Genomic DNA, 20,116 nt, shown 5'->3' with positions numbered 1-20,116 from the left:
TGACAAGGGTGGAACTGTCCAGTTCTGAATCTAGCCCAGTGGAGGGGGCGTGGCCAGGTCTGGGTCTCCCACGATTTTGAGGCACACGTTGGTGGGCGGGGACTTGACTCTGGGTTCTGCATTGTGCCCCAGACTCTGACAGGAGGAAGATTTTCATATACATTTTATTGACTTTCTTTCATCTCTGACACTTCTTTTATAGAGAAAGGGCAAATAGCAATATTAAAATATTTCTTCTAATTAATCCCCTTTTAATGTGGATGAATTTCATGTACCAGGCCACTAGTATATTATATTGGAGAATATTACACGGAATGTGGTCCCAAAAAACGATTATACGACATGGAGGACAGCGTGAAAAGCTCCAGCATGAGCCTGATAGTAGTTCCCCCAAGACCAAATAGAGCAATGGGGCAAAGAGAAATGGTTGTTTCCTAGAACTGAAGAGTGGCATGAAATGTCACATTGCAGAGTATGATGAATAAAAATCAGTTCACATCTAGACTCATCATTGTGAAGTTGCAGCGCACCAAAGGCAGACAGTAAACTTGATGATTGTCAGATCAAATGAATGGAAAAAAGAGACATGACACAAAGTAGGGAGCAAGCCTGCTAATGTGCACTGGCAATGTAAGGATTGTTAGCCTATAGAAGTATTCAAAATTTTAAATTTCAATGTTTTCTGATTTTAATGACTTAAGAGGTGGTCTATAATGGATTCAAATGTCTTTCAGTTGTAGGATAATGACATGTTTACAGAAAGGTAACTTTTTCATTTAAAATGCTTTTAGAATTGAAAAAGAAAAAAGAGGATAAATAGGAAACACAAAATGAACTCAACTTATATCAGTGATTACAATTAGAACAAAAGTCCTGAGTAATGCTCTGTTACCCAAAGGGGTTTTGTGGTCTCTAAGTCTTATTAAAGCCTATGGCATTGACAGCCTCCCAGGCAATTCTTTGGCTGCTCAAAAGAAATAAAGCCTTCCCAGTTATATTCAGGTACAGAGGTCTTTTTCTTTTCAATTACTGAGATCACAAAGGGCCTTGACAATAAAAAGTGGGTCCTGATGACTCAGCCTCCCCCCAACAAAGTTGTAAACATCAGAGGAAATAATGCATATTGTTGGGCAATACCTCACACAAAATCCTATATAATAAAACCCTAATATGCAAATCGACCGATGAATGACCAGTCCCTATGATGCGCACTGACCACCAGAGGGCAGATGCTCAATGCAGGAGCTGCCCCCCTGGTGGTCAGTGCGCTCCCACAGAGGGAGCATCGCTCAGCCAAAAGCTGGGCTCATGGCTGGCCTGCGCAGTGGTGGTGGCAGGAGCCTCTCCTGCCTCCGCTGCAGGCAGGTGGTAAAGAGCTAGGGGTTCCAAACTATGAGAGCCCTGGACTGCAAGAGGGATGTCTGACAGGTGGACATCCCCCAAGGGGTTGGACTGCGAGAGGGCACAGGCTGGGCTGAGGGACCCTGCCCCCCCCCCCGCCCCAGTGCAAGAATTTCATGCACCGGGCCCCTAGTACATATATAATTAGTGTTTGTTTTAAAAAAGCTGCTTAGAGATAACCTGAAGTCTCAACTTTTTTTGTTCATTCAGCTTTAAGAGGAAGAGAGCTGCAACTAAATTTGAAATGAGGGACAACTTGTCTATGGCCATACCTCCCTGAACAAGCCCAATCTCATTTGAAATGAGGGACAACTTAACCCTGGATAGGCCTTGCTGTAACTTGAAATCCTGGTAGCTATCCAAAGGATGAGGTAAGACCATAGTTATTCCATGTTACTGTCACTTCCACTGTAGATTTCACTCTGTCAGTAACAAAGGCTCAGGAAAGAATGTGCAGAAACCCATTTCCTTCAATGACATTCTTTTTGCATAACCTCTAGGAAAAGAGGTAAGATAGCTTTTTGTCAGTTATGGACACATTTGAAAGGTTCATTAGCAGAAAAGGTAAGTAAAGGAGATTGAAAGGCACTGAGAGGCTGAAGAATATAGTTTCTTTGCTGCTATTTTACCCATAAAATTGTATTCCTATTTATATTCACATTTGTATTTATATGCCACATCAGACTGTAGCCTAGGATTGGAAAGCAGGGTAATTTAAGGCTATTATTTCAAATTACATATAATTTCAAATGCAAGGCCTCACTTATATGTATGTGAGAAGGCCACCTATACTTAAAGAACAGAGCAGATATCAATAATTTATTTTTATCAAAATAAAAAACAGAAACAAAATAGAAAAAAAATCAATAAAACCAAAGGATGGTTCTTTAAGAAGGTCAATAATATTGATAAAATTTCTATTAGGAGTATTTGAGTAAATTGTGTAGTTTAAGGCCTTTGCACCTAAATATTCTTTGTAATCACCCAAAAATATATATTACTTATATCATTAAGACATGAGATCTTATATTAAAATTGGGAAATAAGGTTTTCAAAGAATAAATATAAAATAATTTTAATTATTAATATCTAGGGCTATTATATTACTAGATTTCTTGGAGTCTGAGAAATGGAACAAAGAACACATACATTTTGACAAGGGAAAGGTCTGAGAGGTTCAGAGGATATATTATATTTATTCTTGTTGAAGGCAGTCCTAAAGCAATAGCAAGAATGTACCTTATGCTGAAAGATGACACTGATTGCATTTCCAAAATGTTTTCTCCTCTTTGGACATTTGGATGAACATGTATAGACTGAAGTGTGACTTCTGTTGAGCCATATTAATTTTTTCATCTTTATACTTAATGAACAATAAGATGCAAAGGGCTCTATTTCTCCACAGTCAGAGAACAGACTATAGAAACAATAGAGAAATAAGGCTATTACTGGAAGCAGGTGGAAAATACAGTGTGTGAGGTATGGGATCACACACGCATCTATATCTACATCTACAGGCATGTGCATAGGATAAATGTCCATATGACTCTCTGTGACATGTCATTGACATTGGGCAAATGAGTTAGTGACTAGAAAGTGACATTCATTTTGGAAACCCTGCTTTGGACAGTGAGGTATGTGATGGCCTTACTGAAGCTATTTGGCCATTGGAAACCTTCCAAGTTTTGCTGCCCATAAGGGGATCCTAGAGGTGAACATGCTTGAGACCTAGAGTTATTATGTAGGAGTCTCAGCCCATCCTAGAGATTGTGTCCTAGGCTGGAAGACCCCTCTCATAGGACTCAGGTATAAAGCACAGGTTTCTGCCTGTGCATTTCCTGGAATGTGGCGTGGTTAATACTGGCATAAGGCCCTGGGCCCTGGCTCTTACTTTCTTCTGGGCTACCCTAAATTTCTATCAGGTACTTATATTTGTAATAGTTTCTTTCTTTCTTTCTTTCTTTCTTTCTTTCTTTCTTTCTTTCTTTCTTTCATCTTTCTTTCTTCTTTCCTTCTTTCTTTCTTTTTTTTTCTTTCTAGAATTTGAGCTGAAATATCTGGTGACCTAGTCTGTTTGAGTTAGGGATGTATAAAATTGTTTAAATTTTAATTTTTTTTAAAAAATTGAATTTATTGGGGTGAGATTGGTTTACAAAAGCATACAGGTTTCAAGTGTACCAGTCAATAAAACATTATCTGCACACTGCATTGTGTGCCCATCACCCCAAGCAAATATTCTTTCCTTCTCCATCACCCCCCCATTGTCCACCTCCACCTGTCCCCCTTTCCCTCTGGCTATCACCACACTGTTGTCTGTGTCTATGTGTTTTATAGATGTGTGTATGCATGTGTGTGTGTTTTCACTTAATCCTTTCACTTTCTTTCCAGCCTCCCAACCCCTCCTCCCCTCTGACAGCTGTCAGTCTGTTCCATGTATCCATGCCTCTGTTTCTATTTTGTTCATCGGTTTATTTGTTCATTAGATTCCACATATAAGTGAGATAATCTGTAATTTGTCTTTCTCTGACTGGCTTATTTCACTTAGCATGATATCTCCAGGTCCACCCATGCTGTTGTAAAAGGTAAAACTTTTTTATGGCTAAGTACTATTCTATTGTGTAAATGTACCACATCTTTTCTATCCACTCATCTACTGATGGGCACTTGGGCGGTTTACAGATCTTGGCTATTGTAGATAATGCTGCAATGAACATAGGGGAGCATATATTCTTTCAAATTAGTGTTTAGGATTTCTTTGGATATATACCCATAAGTGAGAGCACTGGGTTAAAAGGCAGTTACTCCATACTGTTTTCCACAGTGGTTGCAACAGTCTGCATTCCCACCAACAGTGCACAATGGTTCTATTTTCTCCATATCCTTGCCAGCACTTGTTGTTTGTTGATTTATTGATGATAGCCATTCTGACAGGCATGACATACTATCTCATTGTGGTTTTAATGTGCATTTCTCTGATAATTAATGGCATTGAGCATCTTTTCATATGCTTACTGGCTATCTGTCTGTTCTCTTTGGAAAAGTGTCTATTCAGGCCCTTTGCCCATTTTTGTTTTTGTACTTGGGTTGTCTGTATTCTTGGTGTTGAGTAGTACAAGTATTTATATTTTTTAAAATTAACCCTTTATTACATATATCTTTGGCAAATATGTTCTCCCATGTAGTGGGTTCCCTTTTTATTTTGTTGATGGTTTTGTTTGCTGTGTGAAAACTTTCCTGTTTGATGTAGTACCATTTGTTTATTTTTCCTTTGTTTCCCTTGACTGGGGATATATATCAGCAAAAATATTGCTATGAGAAATGTCTGAAATTTTGCTGCCAATGTTTTCTTCTAGGATTTTTATGGTTTCATGACTTACATTTAAATCTTTAATCGATTTTGACTTTATTTTGTGTATGGTGGAAGTTGGTTGTCTAGTTTCATTGTTTTGCATGTGTCTGTCCAATCTTCATGACACCATTTATTAAAGGGACTGTCTTTAACCCCATTGTATGTTCTTGTTTCCTTTGTCAAATACTAATTGACCATAAAGGTGTGGGTTTATTTGTGGGCTCCATTCTATTATATTGTTCTATAAGCCCTTTTTTTGTGCTAATCCCATGCTGTTTTGATCACTATAGCCTTGGAGTAAAGTTCGATATCGGGTAGTGGGATACCTCCAACTTTATTTTTCTTTCTCAAGATTGCTGAGGCTATTCAGGGTCTTTTCTGGTTCCATGTAAATTTTTGAAATATTTGTTCTAGATCTATGAAATATGCCATTGGTATTTTAATAGGAATGACATTGAATATGAAGGTTGCTTTGGATAGTATGGATATTTTAATAATGTTAATTTTTCCTATTCTTGAACATGGTATATGCTTCCACTTATTTGTATGTTCCTCTTTCTTCAGTATCTTACAATTTTTTGAATACAGGTCTTTTACCTCCTTGGTTAAATTTATTTCTAGATACCTTATTTATGTTGCAATAGTAAACGGAATTATTTTTTTTTTAAATATATTTTATTGATTTTTTCACAGAGAGGAAGGGAGAGAGATAGAGAGTTAGAAACATTGATGAGAGAGAAACATCGATCAGCTGCCTCCTGCACACCTCCCACTGGGGATGTGCCCGCAACCCAGGTACATGCCCTTGACCGGAATCGAACCTGGGACCTTTCAGTCCGCAGGCAGACGCTCTATCCACTGAGCCAAACCGGTTTCGGCCGGAATTATTTTTTAGTAACTATTTCTGATAGTTCATTATTGGTGTATAAAAATGTCAGCAATTTCTGGATATTAATTTTATAGCCTACTACCTTGCCAAATTCATTTATTAGATATAGTAGTTTTTTGGTGGAGTCTTTAGGGTTTTCTTTGTACAATATCATGTCTTCTGTGATGAAAGTTTTACTCTCACCTTTCTGATTTAGATGCTTTTTATTTTTTCTTCTTGTCTGATCACTGTGGCTAGTATTTCCAGTACTATCTTGAATAAAAATGGTGAAAGTGAACATCCCTGTCTTGTTCCTGCTCTTAAGGAAAATACTTTTAGTTTTTACCCAGAGTGTGATGTTGGCTGTGGGTAAAATGTTACTTTTGAAACAATGAATAATTTTTAAACTAGTACCTAAAGTTAGAAAGACTGCTCTGCATTTGGAGGTAATAGAGACGTGTGTGTGTGTGTGTGTGTGTGTGTGTGTGTGTGTGTGTGTGTAAGAGAGAGAGAGAGAGAGAGAGAGAGAGAGAGAGAGAGAGAGAGAGAGAGAGTTTTCCTTAGCAAAAGCATTGCTTTAAAAACAACAAAAAGGTCATGATTTAAATCCTCACTCTGTCCCCAAAATGAAGACAAAGTGAATAGTGGGAATAATGAATGAATTCGTGGGTGGAAAGGGTGGTGAGTGTAAACATCATAAAAAAAGCATTGACTTACTTTTCTTGGAACATGGATAATGAGAATAAATGAACGAGTTATGTAATTCCATCACCTCCTTGATTTACTTCAGAAGAAACAAGATACAGTACTGTCATGTGTAAAGGAATATTTTTCAGACTTATCATAATATTGATAATTGATTAATGTCTATAGTTACTCTTTCTGAACCTGATGCATGATTGAAATCTTCAGTCTCTACTTGCTCAAAAGAGGCTGGTTACCTTGCTGCATAAAGGACTTTTGCTCATATATGGCTCTATCGTGTCTTCTTTCAGGAAAAACCATGAAAATTGTTCAGAGAAGACATCCTATGTTTAAAAATGTCTAACATACCTCAACTTTTCTGTTTGACATATATTTACATATCATTAACACACTATTTTTCAAATGGAAATCACAGGCTTTCTCTATCCCCAAACAGTTCTATTTTCTTACATTCTTATGAATTTAATTTTTCCACAATCCTACAAATTACCACCATTGAAACTAGCAGTTATTCCTAGTTTGTCCCTTTCCCTTACCCCCACACCAATCAATCAATCCTTGACACTTGATGGTTTCTCCTTCTAGTCTTTCTTAAGTTGATCCTACCACATTGTCCTTTGAATTTCTTAGCCATCATTTCATTTGCCAATTACTGCAAAAGCTCCAGAATGGTATTCCTGCCTTCAGGCTCAACCTTACTAACCTGTCCACCACAATATAATTAAAGCAAATTACTTTTCTTTATTCTTCTTTATTATCTTTTTATATAGCTTCCCAATGAAAAACCCTTAAAAGTCTTCCACTGATTTTTATCTGGTCATTCAAAGTCCTTAATTCTTAGATCTCTCCTGCACAGGTAATAAAGAAGCCATGCATTGGCTCTGGTTCTTGGATAAAGTGTTATTTCAAGAAAATTAGAATCATCTCAGTTTGCAAGTGCATTTTAATGTAGGGAGAAGTGGGAGGAAGCGGCTCCTGATTAGCAATAATCCAGGCATGGGGAAACAGTTTGTGATCTTTAGTGGAAGCCATATAACTGGAAAGGAAGATAATGTGATGGCTGTGGGCAGAAAGGGAAATGGAGACACACAAATATCTGAGCTGTTGGATAGCCTATGCATCTAGCAACTGATAAAAATACTGACAGAAATATAGAAATAAGAAAATGAGCCAATTTAAGAGATAGGGTAAGAAAATGAATTCTACTTGAGACATTCAGGGTCTGAGGTCAAGGGGTGCAACTAAATGAAAATGACGAGTATGTAATCCCGGACTGGAACTCAGAGATAGAACTTGAGTAGACGTAGAGCTTAAGTCATCCCCATGGTTAAATTGTTAATGTGGGTGAGCATTAATGTAGGAAAAAGTATAGAGGATAAAGGGGAATAGAATTAATGAGGACTAATTTTGTGAATAGCCATAGTTCTGGAGATTAGAGAAAGAAATTGGCAAGAGGAAAACAATGAAGGGAAAGAAACACTACATTATTGTGTCATGGAAACCAACCAAGAGATGAGTTTCAGAGGGAGAAGCTCACGCTGATGGTGTCAAGGCAAAGATAATCAGCAGTCGGGATGACACGAAATTGATGATGAGGCCATTGATGACTTCTGCAGAAGCATTTTCAGTCCAGCAAAGGGAGAGATGCCAGATTTCAGGATGCTAATAATGGGTGCTGAAGAACAGAAAATGGCAAGGAACACAGGAGAATAAGACGTAGCCTGAACGTTCACAATAGTCATGCTTGGGTTTTTTTTTTTTTCAAGCCTGGGGAGACTTGACCTTATTTCAAAGCAGAAAAGAAAGGAGAAGTGTGATAGATGTCCCCAAAGGGGATAGAGGTGCTCACAACAGAAAGAGTAGAGATAAAGGGGACTAACTTAGAAAGAATGTAAGGCACTTCTCTCCTGAAAATAAGCATAAAAGCATAGATCTAATAGGGATAGGGGAGAATGCATGTCAGGTAATGCCAGCTGTTAGAATGAGAGTGATAAGGAGTATGTGAAGAATGGTTTCAACAACTACTTGCTCGGTGTACACAAAGTTTAAAAATAATCCAATAAAAGAAGTGAGAGCAGCAGTGAAAGCTTCTTTGAACTCAATGACATGGCTTTGAGATGCTAAACATTCAAAGAAACCACATAATTATTCACAAGCATTTACTGATACTGCATCACTTACTACTTGCTAATTAATTCACAAGATTGATGAAGATTAAAGTGGGATAGTGAGATACTGGAAAATTTTATTTCCTGATCCTACACATTCACACTAAACATGAGCCAAAGCCTTGGTTGTCAATGGTTACACCACTGTGATTCAGAAGAAAGCTGTTTCACATTAGTAAATTAGATTAAAAACACATTGTTACTTTCAACATTAACAAAAGCCACATGGTATATTGCAACAAAGCAGAAGATTAGGCAGCATAAAATCTTTCCAAACTAGGCAAAGCAGTTGGAATGATAAGTTCTTAGCCACTCACACCTTTGGACTGTGAGAGTTGTTCTTACTTAAAAAATAGAATTAATTCTGAGGAAAGCGAAGAAAGGCACTGTTCATCAGAAAAAACAGAAAATGAGACATAGGTGAAGTAGGGATAAGGATGGGGGTGGGGAGTGGGAGGACCTGGTAAAGGTATTATTGTGCTGAGAAAAAAAATGAAGAATAGCAATTAGGAAATAGGAAGCCAACAGTTGTGTGATTAACTGGCTGGGAGGCAAATAACCAACAAAACAAAACAAAACAAAACAAAACAAAACAAAACAAAACAAATATGAAACTACAAACCCAAAACCACAAGGACTAGAAATCCAACCCATAATGTCAGTTTAAAGTAGGACCATTTTCCCACATGCATTTTTCTCTTTATTAAATAAGAATTGAATTATAACTTGAATGTGGCTTCCCAGAATAAATCTGGGAATGTGTCCAACCTTGAGATCCCACCTACAAAGTCAATGAACTAATATTTCATCAGCACAGATTTGCCTTTTACTTTGGATCTCTTTAAGCTTGGCCATTACAGAGGAGATTCTTTTTGTATTCTTGATCCTTTTTGTATTCTGCGACCCATCCCCGAGGGGATAGGTGTCTGGATACATGTATACAAAGAATGTAACCTGAAACCATTGTGCTTTAAGCCTAATGAGATATGTGATATATGTAGCCTTTGATACAAAATATGATCACTCGTGCCTGACCCTTCATCCGCAGGTTGAACCACAGATCACACAAAGACAGTTTTTCCCGAGAAATTAGAGTAGTGTCACAGAAGTCAATGTAGTGCTTCCAAACAAAGCATTGCTATCAACATCCCTTGGGGGCTGGGGACATGGATGGGTCACTGGAGAGGCTAGAAACAGACCACATGGAATCCACCAAACACTATCAATCAGTGTCTTGTGAAACCTGTACCAAATAGCTCAGGACTTGAGCAGCGACTACACCAAGTAGAAAGTCATCATGATTTCTCTTTGACATTTTGTAGGTAGCAAATTAGGAAAGAGATCAGGCAGGACTCCATCATGAACCTGGAGTAGATGATGAATCAGAAAGATACCTCAGGACTGAGAATTTACAGATAGCCAAGGAGAGGAGGCTGGGATGATCCATGTACTAATTGTTTGGAGTTAGATATGAGCTTGTGGTTATCTTAATATGGATACAGATTGTTACATGTAGGAATATTCATAGGTATATGTATATACACATGTTAGAATGTACACATATATTCCTTTCTCTGTTACCTGAGGGAAATCTATTTCCTTACTCTGTAATCTAAGGTACTAGTAACAATGAGCATACCTTGTATCCAGGTCTCGGTTTCTCTAATAAAAGGAACCAGGGATTTTTGGAGAAATGGAATATACATGATGAGCCTGGAGTATCTTATAGCATCAGAAAAAAAAGTACTAAAAAATACCCATGAAATGATGGGCCATGTCAAAGGGATACAGGAACCCATTGAAAGCACTCTCAATGGCCAAAGCTAAAATATTTCGAGAAAGAACAAGAAACAGAAAAGAAAGATAGAGAGAAAAAAAGGGAAAGAAAGAATTGGAATTTAACCCAAGTTGTACAATAAATACCCATGAGTCCATATTGATATAATTGGTTAGGTGAATAAATAAGTGAGGTGAAAACAAATCTCCCATGAAAAAGAATTCCAAATAATTTATGTAGATCCATTGTCCTCAGGTAAAGGAAGCATGATGCCCCACTCCTTAAACATGAGCTGGGCATAGTGACTTCCTTCCAAGGACAACAGCATGGAGAAGAGGGGAGTAACTTTTCAGTAGGAAAACCTGATAAACACAACCTCAACCAGGTAACCATACATTTGGGACAATAGGTGAATCTGGTAGAAATGGACTGTGCTTAAATTATTCATTGTAGGTTGTGGTTTCTATTCAAAACTATAGAAAACAAAACAAAACAGTGTGAGACAGACATATAAACCAATGCAATAAAACAGAGAGCCCAGAAATAACCCTTGCAAATATGGTCAATGGCTTTCAACAAGAATGCCAAGACCATTAAATAGGGAAAAGACAGTCCTTTCAACAATAAAATTTAACTCAAAATGGATCAAATGCTTAAACATAAGAGCTAAAACTGTGAAACTCTTAGAAGAAAATATAAAGGAAGTCTTTATGACATTGGATTTCACAATGATTTCATAGATCTGATACCAAAATCACAGTCAATGAAAGAAAAAATAGACAAGCTAAACTTCATAAAAATTAAAAACTTATTATATGAAGTCAACAGTATCAACAGTAACAAGAAAGGCAACAATAGAATGGGAAAATTTTTTTAATAACTCACATATCTAATAAGAGATTAGTATCCATATATGTAGAGAACTCCTCAAATTCAACAGCAAAAAACAAACCAATTTGAAAATGGACAAAGCACTTGAAATAAACATTTCTCCAAAGAAGACACACATGGCCAATAAGAACCATAATAAGATGATAAGATGCTCAATAAAACTAGTCATTTGGGAAATATAAATAAATACCACAATGAGATACCACTTCATACCCATTAGAATGGCTTTTAAGAAAAAAGAAATATATGTATATATTCAAGCCCTTTCTCTAAAATGTAACATGATTATCACTAGCCACATATGTTTATTTATAATTAAATTTAAATTAAAGTTCATCCTACCCACATTTGAAGTAGTATTCAATGTAGCTGTGGCTAACATTTTGGACAGAAAATTCTTTAGGAAAGACTGTCTTACATCCAATTATCACTTTATAGGAAGCACAGGGGCATAGAAAAATAAGCAATATGAAACTATAAAGAGGCAATTACCAAAATTCAGCATGTGAGAAATTCTTTAGAACAAATGACTCATTCTTTACATAAATAAATGTCATAGAGAAAAATAAAGAAAGGAGCATTATTATATATTAAAGAGTCTTGGGAGACAAATCAACAAAAGACGATTTGCGTACCTTGTTTAGATCATGATATGAATAAAAGTCATTTCTGAGACCACAGGCTACATTTATAATGGACTTTATTTTAGTTGCTATTAAGGGATTATGATGTGCTAATGATGTATTCATTTTGATAGGGTGACAATGTGTTTATGGTTAGTTTTTTTTTTAAATCTCTTAATTCTTAGAGCTATTTTCTTAAATACATATAGATAAATTGAAAGATATCTGAAAATTGTTTCCAAACATTCTAATGTTTTCCTCCACTCACCCAGTATAAATGGAGAAATAGATGAAACAATATTGGTAAAATATTGAAGCTCAGATGATAATCAAAAAACTCATGATATATTGTTAAGCAAAAATAGCAAGTTATGTAATTATGTGCAATGTGATCTCAATTTGTATATGTGAGTAAAAACAAAGGCTTGAGGGCAGTACATAAAAGTATCAACAATGGCCATTTTAGAGTAATGGAATTATAAATAATTATATATTCATGAGCCTATATTAATTAGAATAATAAAGGATTTTAAAAGCAATTAAAGTGCTAGATGTCATAAAGAGAGATGTTTAAAAAGTATGGTTTTGCCTTGTGTATGAGAAGCATTTATGATTAGCACCCTTCTTGACTGATAGCACCTTTGTACAGTATATAGAAATATATGGATATTGATCTAAAATTATAATTTAAAAGAAACAAAGCTATCAGTTTAATTTTACACCTTACTGGGAATTGTGTTTTATATTTTTAATTATCTTGATTAATTGTATGAACTGAGAGGAGAGAAAATATGGGACATAAAAATAGAAGCAGTGAGAGAGACAACAGCTAAGGACCATAGTCTATGTTTGGTCTATGATCTTATAAGCAACACATTTTGTTTGCTCAACAGAGAAACAGTAGTTTGTACTTCAGATATTTCAAAGTAGAGGAAAGTGATAAAGAACAAAACTATCTTTTTAAAAATAGTTTTCCCCCGAAAAGAGGAAGCTTGGACAGACATTATATATTCATTTCTACATGGGACATGTGGGATCTGTCATAAATAGGTAATGATACCAAGATTATGAATATGATCCCTGGCTATATAATGTCTATTTTTTTTGGCTCTCACTCAACCATATGAATCAGTAATGATGTAAATCACTTGTCAATATTGAGGAAACCACTAAAATATATACGCTAATAATAATAAGCTGAAATGTATAAAAATATCAAAACAACTATATATTCTATGATAAATAGGATTCATGTGAAAAAATAAGTATTTATAGAATCTTTGCTGTTTAATTGTGTACTATTAAGGGCAATCAAGGGGAAATACACATGGGAAAATTTTAGTGTACCTGGGTGAGTATTTGTTTCTTAACTGCCCTTCATTCCTTAATGATTGGTTAGTAACTAATGAAAAGCCACCAAGGGGAGGAGCAACTTCTTTATCAAGAACATTTGTGTTTGTAGCAGTTTTCAGCATGTAGGCTCCATTAAAGTTTAACTTTATAGTCCAAGCAAAGCAAGGAGCTGAATTATTTGCTTAGACAAGCCATTAATTTAATTCAAAAGAAAAGTAATTTGGAGCTGATATGTTCACACAAGTTCCTATTATGTATGTAGATAGGTTGCATTCTCTGCATGTAATCTACTTGTGCAGATTAAGCCGCATAGATTATCTTGCTATTTTATTATCATTATTTTAATTCTAAGATTTCTCAAATTTTTTCTTACTAGATTTGAATCTAACATTTTTAGCTCTTTAAAATACAGTTGAAAGCACCACAAAGCACATTATTTGAATGTGCTTTAGGCCTAGTTCAGTCATTTCAAATGAAGATTTTAAAGAGTAAAATCTTATTTCTTAGTTAATTTGACATTCTGAAATAGAAATCATTTTAACATTCCTCCTCAGGCTCAAGTGGTATAATGTCAAATGCACCATTCAGGTGATTGTGTGATCAAACCATCAGGTCATTTATGGAGACCTTTAGGATTGTTTTTAAAATTATTTCTTTTTAAGAATAGTCTGTCGTGGCATCCTAGCCCCAGAGTAAGATTCCCCAAAATATTTGTTGAGTGAATTAATGTCTTGAAGATTTCCTTTTTCAATCATAATGGTATGAAGTATTCAAAGCCTTTCTCTACACTAGTACCATCGCATATCTGAGTTACTAGAGGACAGCATTAGAATTGAGTTGAGTAGCTTTCTCCTTGAGTAATGTGTAGACATCAATGAGGACAGGAGGTGTTTTCAAATTTTGTCCAGATTTGAACCTGGAGTTTCCTAGAGAAAGACATAACTGAAATCTTGTTACTTCCAGAATGAATGTACTTTAGTTTACTATTTTTTATGTATTTATTTATTTTTAACAATGTCTTCTGGTTAAATTAAACCATTAGTCCATATTACCTGACAATTGCTTTTTTAAGTTATAATTCTGAGTGGGATTTTAAAAATAAGTTTACAGTTAAGGGTGCATTGCTTTATTTTTTATTGAAAGGTTTGAATTTCTTAAAAATTATGTAATCTAATTGCATGGTAAAAAGAAATTGAATAAGGTTATAATTATCCTTTTATTAATCATGTTAACTAAGGCCCATCTTTATCAATCCTTTGATTTAAGATGCTTTCTATGGACTCAAACAGCTTTTTCTCTTTTTAGTCAGGCCCTTTAAAAAGTTAAGTGATGTGCCCTGGCTGGTGTGGCTCAGTTGGTTGGAGTGTAGTCCCGTACACTAAAAGGTCGCAGGTTTCATTCCTGATCAGATCACATACCTAAGTTGCGGGCTCGGTCCTCAGTTGGGTCCCATACAAGAGGCAACCAATTGATCTTTCTCTCTAAAATCAATAAAACACCCTCTTGTGAGGATTTAAAAAGTTAGGTGATGATTATATATTTAGCCACATTTAACGTTCAAAATATTTATGACTAGAGAGATATAGACTTATGAAAGAAAGGAACTCATTAAGCATTAATTTCTTATGTTTAAAAATACAACAATTTGTTATTGTTAAGCCAGCCTTGATAATTATGTAATAACATTCCTTTCTATTGCTTGTTGACTGTAAGTTACCAGAAAAAGTATATACCAACAAAATTGTCAGTCAGGCTTCCTGTAATAAAAAAGAAAACAACCTAGGCAGATGGCTGGATGGCTGAATGTGTAGAAGTAGAAAATCAGAAGGGGATACACAGTTTGGAAGTTTGGGCTCAAGCAGATTAAGACAGGCATTTCAAGAGAGGCAAAAAATGGGATTGGACAAATGTATGGCATAGGATCTGTGGATGCAGCAAGATATGGGTTTTGTTGCAAGACTTGGTAAGGAAACTGTTTCATGGAAAGTTGAGCTGTTTGCTCAAGTGAGCAACCTATTGTCCCAACAGGACAACTACAGAAGCAAACTTTAGCCTGGATAAATTGGTTTGCAAGAGCAATCCTAAGAAAGAAGAACAAAGTTGGAGGGACCTCAATACCAGATATCAAGCTGTATTACAAAGCCACTGTTCTCAAAACTGCCTGGTACTGGCACAAGAACAGACATATAGACCAGTGGAACAAAACAGAGAATCCAGAAATCGACCCAAGCCATTATGCTCAATTAATATTTGACAAAGGAGACATGAACATACAATGGGGTCAAGACAGACTCTTCAATAAATGTTACTTCCAGAATGAATGTACTTTAGTTTTCTTTCTTTCTTTCTTTCTTTCTTTCTTTCTTTCTTTCTTTCTTTCTTTCTTTCTTTCTTCTTTCTTTCTTCCTTTCTTTCTTTCTTTTTATTGGACAGATACTTCAAAAAAATGAAACTAGACCACCAACTTACACCATACACAAAAATAAACTCAAAATGGATAAAGGACTTAAACATAAGACAGGAAACCATAAAAATACTAGAGGAATCCACAGGCAGCGAAATCTTAGTTATATGCTGAAGCAGTTTCTTCACCAATACAGCTCCTAGGGCAGTGATGGCGAACCTTTTGAGCTTGGCGTGTCAGCATTTTGAAAAACCCTAACTGAACTCTGGTGCCGTGTCACATATAGAAATTTTTTGATATTTGCAACCATAGTAAAACAAAGACTTATATTTTTGATATTTATTTTACATATTTAAATACCATTTAACAAAGAAAAATCAACCAAAAAAAAATGAGTTCGCCTGTCATAGGTTCGCCATCATTGTTCTAGGGCAATGGAAACTAAAGAGAAAATAAACAAACGGGACTACATCAAAATAAAAAGCTTCTGCACAGCCAAAGAAACCATCAACAAAACAACAAGAAAGCCCACTGCATGAGAACATATTTGCCAATGTTATCACCGATAAGGGTTTAATCGCCAACATTTACAGGGAACTCATACAACTTAACAAAAGGAAGATAAATGATCCAATCAAAAAATAAGGACCTAAATAGGTACTTTTTGAAAGAAGACATAAGGAAGGCCAAGAGACATATGAAAACATGCTCAAAGTCACTAATCATTGGAGAGATGCAAATCAAAACAACAATGAGGTAACATCTCACACCTGTCAGAATGGCTATCATCAACAAATCAACAAATAACAAGTGCTGGCGAGAATGTGAAGAAAAAGGAACCCTCATGCGCTGTGGGTGGGAATGCAGACTGGTGCAGCCACTGTGGAGAACAGTATGGAGTTTCCTCAAAAAGTTAAAAATGGAACTCCCATTTGACCCGGTGATCCCACTTCTAGGAATATATCCCAAGAAACTAGAAACACCAATCAGAAAGGATATACGAACCCCATGTTCATAGCGGCACAATTTACCATAGCTAAGATTTGGAAACAGCCTAAGTGCCCATCAGCAGAGTGGATTAAAAAATGGTGGTACATCTACACAATGGAATACTATGCTGCGGTAAAAAAGAAGGAGTTCTTACCATTTGCAACAACATGGATGGAACTGGAGAGCATTATGTTCAGCAAAATAAGTCAGTCAGAGAAAGATAAATATCACATGATCTCACTCATTTGTGGAATATAATGAACAACATAAATTGATGAACAAACCTCAGAGGGTAGGTAGGGGAGGATAGGGGTAAGGGGGAGAGGTCAACCAAAGGACTTGCATGCATGCATATAAGCCTAACCAATGGACACAGACACCAGTGGGGTGAGGACATGAGTGGGGGTCTGTGGGGGCAGTGGGGGGATAAGGACACATATGTTATACCTTAATAAAGAAAAAAAAACAAAAAAAAATTCTTGAAGCAGTAAAATAATATATATTGTTTTAAGGTTTTATCTTTCTGGAAAAAAACACACAAAACACCTGTCAAGTCATGTTGACACAGATGGCTCCAATTCTTAGTCCCAAAAGATAAACTATGTTGATATAGGTCATATCAATTGTTACCCAAACCTGTTTTTCCTTTTATCAGGCTATTCTCAATAACACTATCTTTAATAGTCCCTAAGTAATAATGTTGAGGTATGAGTTTTAATTCATTAAATACTGGGAGGCTGCTGATTGTCTGTTTATCCCAGCTGTCAAGCACTATTTTCTTAAAAAGAAGTTAAGTGGTACATACATTTTATATCATATAAATCACAGCCAGAACGGAACATGGAAATATTTGGGCAGATGTTTAGCCTCATAGGGAAGAACTTCACGGGAAGCCAGTTGAAGTGAAATTTGAGTTCAATTACTCCAGTCTAATGACTCTAGAGAAAACAGGAAAACTGATGGAGACGGCAGAGGGAATGGCAGGGATTGGACATCCATGGCTTGAAAAATAGCCTGAAAGGGAATTTTCTCCATTCATGAAATAACAAGGCTGCTTCAGGAACCCTTTTAAGTAGAGGTGAAATTGCATTGCAAAGTATGAACAGTTAAGATAAAGGGAATACTGCTAGTTCAGCTCTACTAAAATATTACCACACAGAATGATCACGCATCTTGAATACCATACCAGACTGTGAGAAATGGCACCAAGTACACTTGGAAGTGAAGACTTGGAGGAGGAAAATTGGGTGGGGAAAGATCATAGGAAATCATTAAAGGAGTTATGGAGAGAGAGAGATGAGAGAATATTTTCCATTTTAAGCCACCTTGCAGACAGTTTAAAGCACTGGTTTATTCCATTTCTGTCATTAGACCTTTTAATGGCATGGCACTTCATCCTGGCCCCCAGTTCCCCAAAGCTGTTCCATCCAAAAGTTATGATTTATTCCCTATAAGAAGTAGAGCTGCTTACCTGCTATTTCTAAAACTACTGTTAATAGAGTCCCAAAGTACTCCTGTCTGCTGAACATGTCACAGACATAGTAACCCACTACAATCTACTATGGAAGCTTGTTAATTAAAATAATGGATCTTCAAGAGCAAATCATTATCATAGTTTGACTTTAAAGTGAATGGATGAAGTACGGTAAGGGTAAAGGAAAGGTAATGACAAAGAAAAACTTACCAAATAATTTCAGAATTAGTTGGGTTGTATTTTTTGTTTGTTTTGTTTTAAATATTTTTATTGAGTTCAGAGAGGAAGAGAGAGATAGAAATATAATGATGACAGAGAAGAATTGATTGGCTGCCTCCTACACTCCACCCCCACTGGGGATTGAGCCCACATCCAGGGCCTGCTCCCTGACTGGGAATCAAACCATGACCTCCTGGTTCACAGGTTGGTGCTCAACCACTGAGCCAAGCTGGCCGGTGAATTGGTTAGTTTTTATAGAGGCCTGGGAAAGATGGTAGGGGAAAGAGTGCAGATTACTGTGGAGTTGATTCTGGCTCAATGAGTACTGACTTTTAGACCTGGAGACATAGAAATACTAAAACTTCTTAGTATTTCTTCTTATTTTTTAATAAAATTATTTAATTAAAGTACAATAAATGTTTATATATGTTATGTATAAGTGCACATAGGTATGAAAGTTCACAAAGCAAATGTCAATATAGCCAGCACCCAGATAAGTGAACAAATAGTAAGTAACCTGAAGCCCCCACTTTTCTCCCCTTTACTCCCCAAAACCCCAAATGGAACCACTTTTTTTTTAAAAAAAAAAATCCTATTTCTATTGCTTATTATTTCCTGCTTTTCTGCTTTCTGTAAATGGAATCATATCATATTTACTCTTTTGTGCCTTATTTGTTTTTTGGCTCAGTATTATACCTGTGACTCATCCATATTGTTGCTTGTAGTTGTAGTTCATTCATTCTCATTGCTATGTTGTATTGCATTCTGTGAATATACCACAATTTATCCACTCAGTTGTTGATGGACATTTGGGTGACTTATAGCTCTTGACTGTTATATATCGTGCTGCTAAAAAAAATCTAATATGTATCTTTTTTTGAATGTGTTCAGTGTTATGTCCTTTAGGTTGTCTGTTTTGCTAGAGGTAGAAACGATGCCTCATAGGGTGCACGTGCACATTCAGCTCTGGTAGGTTCTGCTAGTTAGTCTTCCCACTGGTCACGTCTTTGTAAACAATTGGTATTTTCTATCCTTTTTTTTCATATTATCTTTTCTTTATATATCATCTTTCCAGTCGTGTCTACAATTTAGCCTCCCCTTCATCACGTATAGTTAGGATACACAGTCCCTGAAGACAGCAATGTGGTCAGGGACTCTAAGTCCAAACAGAGGGACCCAGATGTAATAGTGGGACAATGTGAAAGTACTATAGGGTAAAAGTATGCTAACTTCCAGGAGGCTCAGCCTGTTTTCTTTGTCATGAAACTGATTATAGCTGTCACAGAACTCTGGTCATGAAGTACATGTAAAAATTAAGATATTTACAAATTTAAGATATTTACAAAAAGGGCAATTTATACACAGAGGCTAAATGTCAATGATAATCCTCCTTAAATTCAAGTGTATATGTGCATCTTTGGAGTTTTTCCATGAGGCAATATTGCTTATTTATTGTGGAATTGTGTGTGCATACCTTTAAAATGGTAGTATCCTAGCTTAGCTGTTTAATATCTCTTTTGCTCCACACATTTGTTCATCATTACATCTCCTATTTACTTCATCATTCATTTTTTAATTCTTTATTATCTGTGTTCCCAACTAGAATACACCTTATAGGGGGATACACTGGGTCTGACTTGTTCACTTTTCTATATCTAGTACCTGGATATGTCTCTGGCACAAAGCATGTGCTCAGTGGGCATAAACGAATGAATGAATGAAAGGAGTTTTAGAAGCACAGGGAAGGGCGAAGAATGACAGACTGTTTAAATTATTAAAATGCAAACTTTTTTTTTTATTATTTAAAGCAACTTAATCTAATGGGAACTAGCTTATGTTTGACAATTTAAGATGGTTCCCTTCGGGGAGAGCTTTCGTGAGCACACAGTGAAGA

This window comes from Myotis nattereri (genome assembly GCF_964212035.1).
Source record: "Myotis nattereri genome assembly, chromosome: 1".
NCBI lineage: Eukaryota > Metazoa > Chordata > Mammalia > Chiroptera > Vespertilionidae > Myotis > Myotis nattereri.
The sequence above is the reverse complement of the archived record's forward strand: the minus strand, read 5'-3'. Positions refer to the sequence as shown.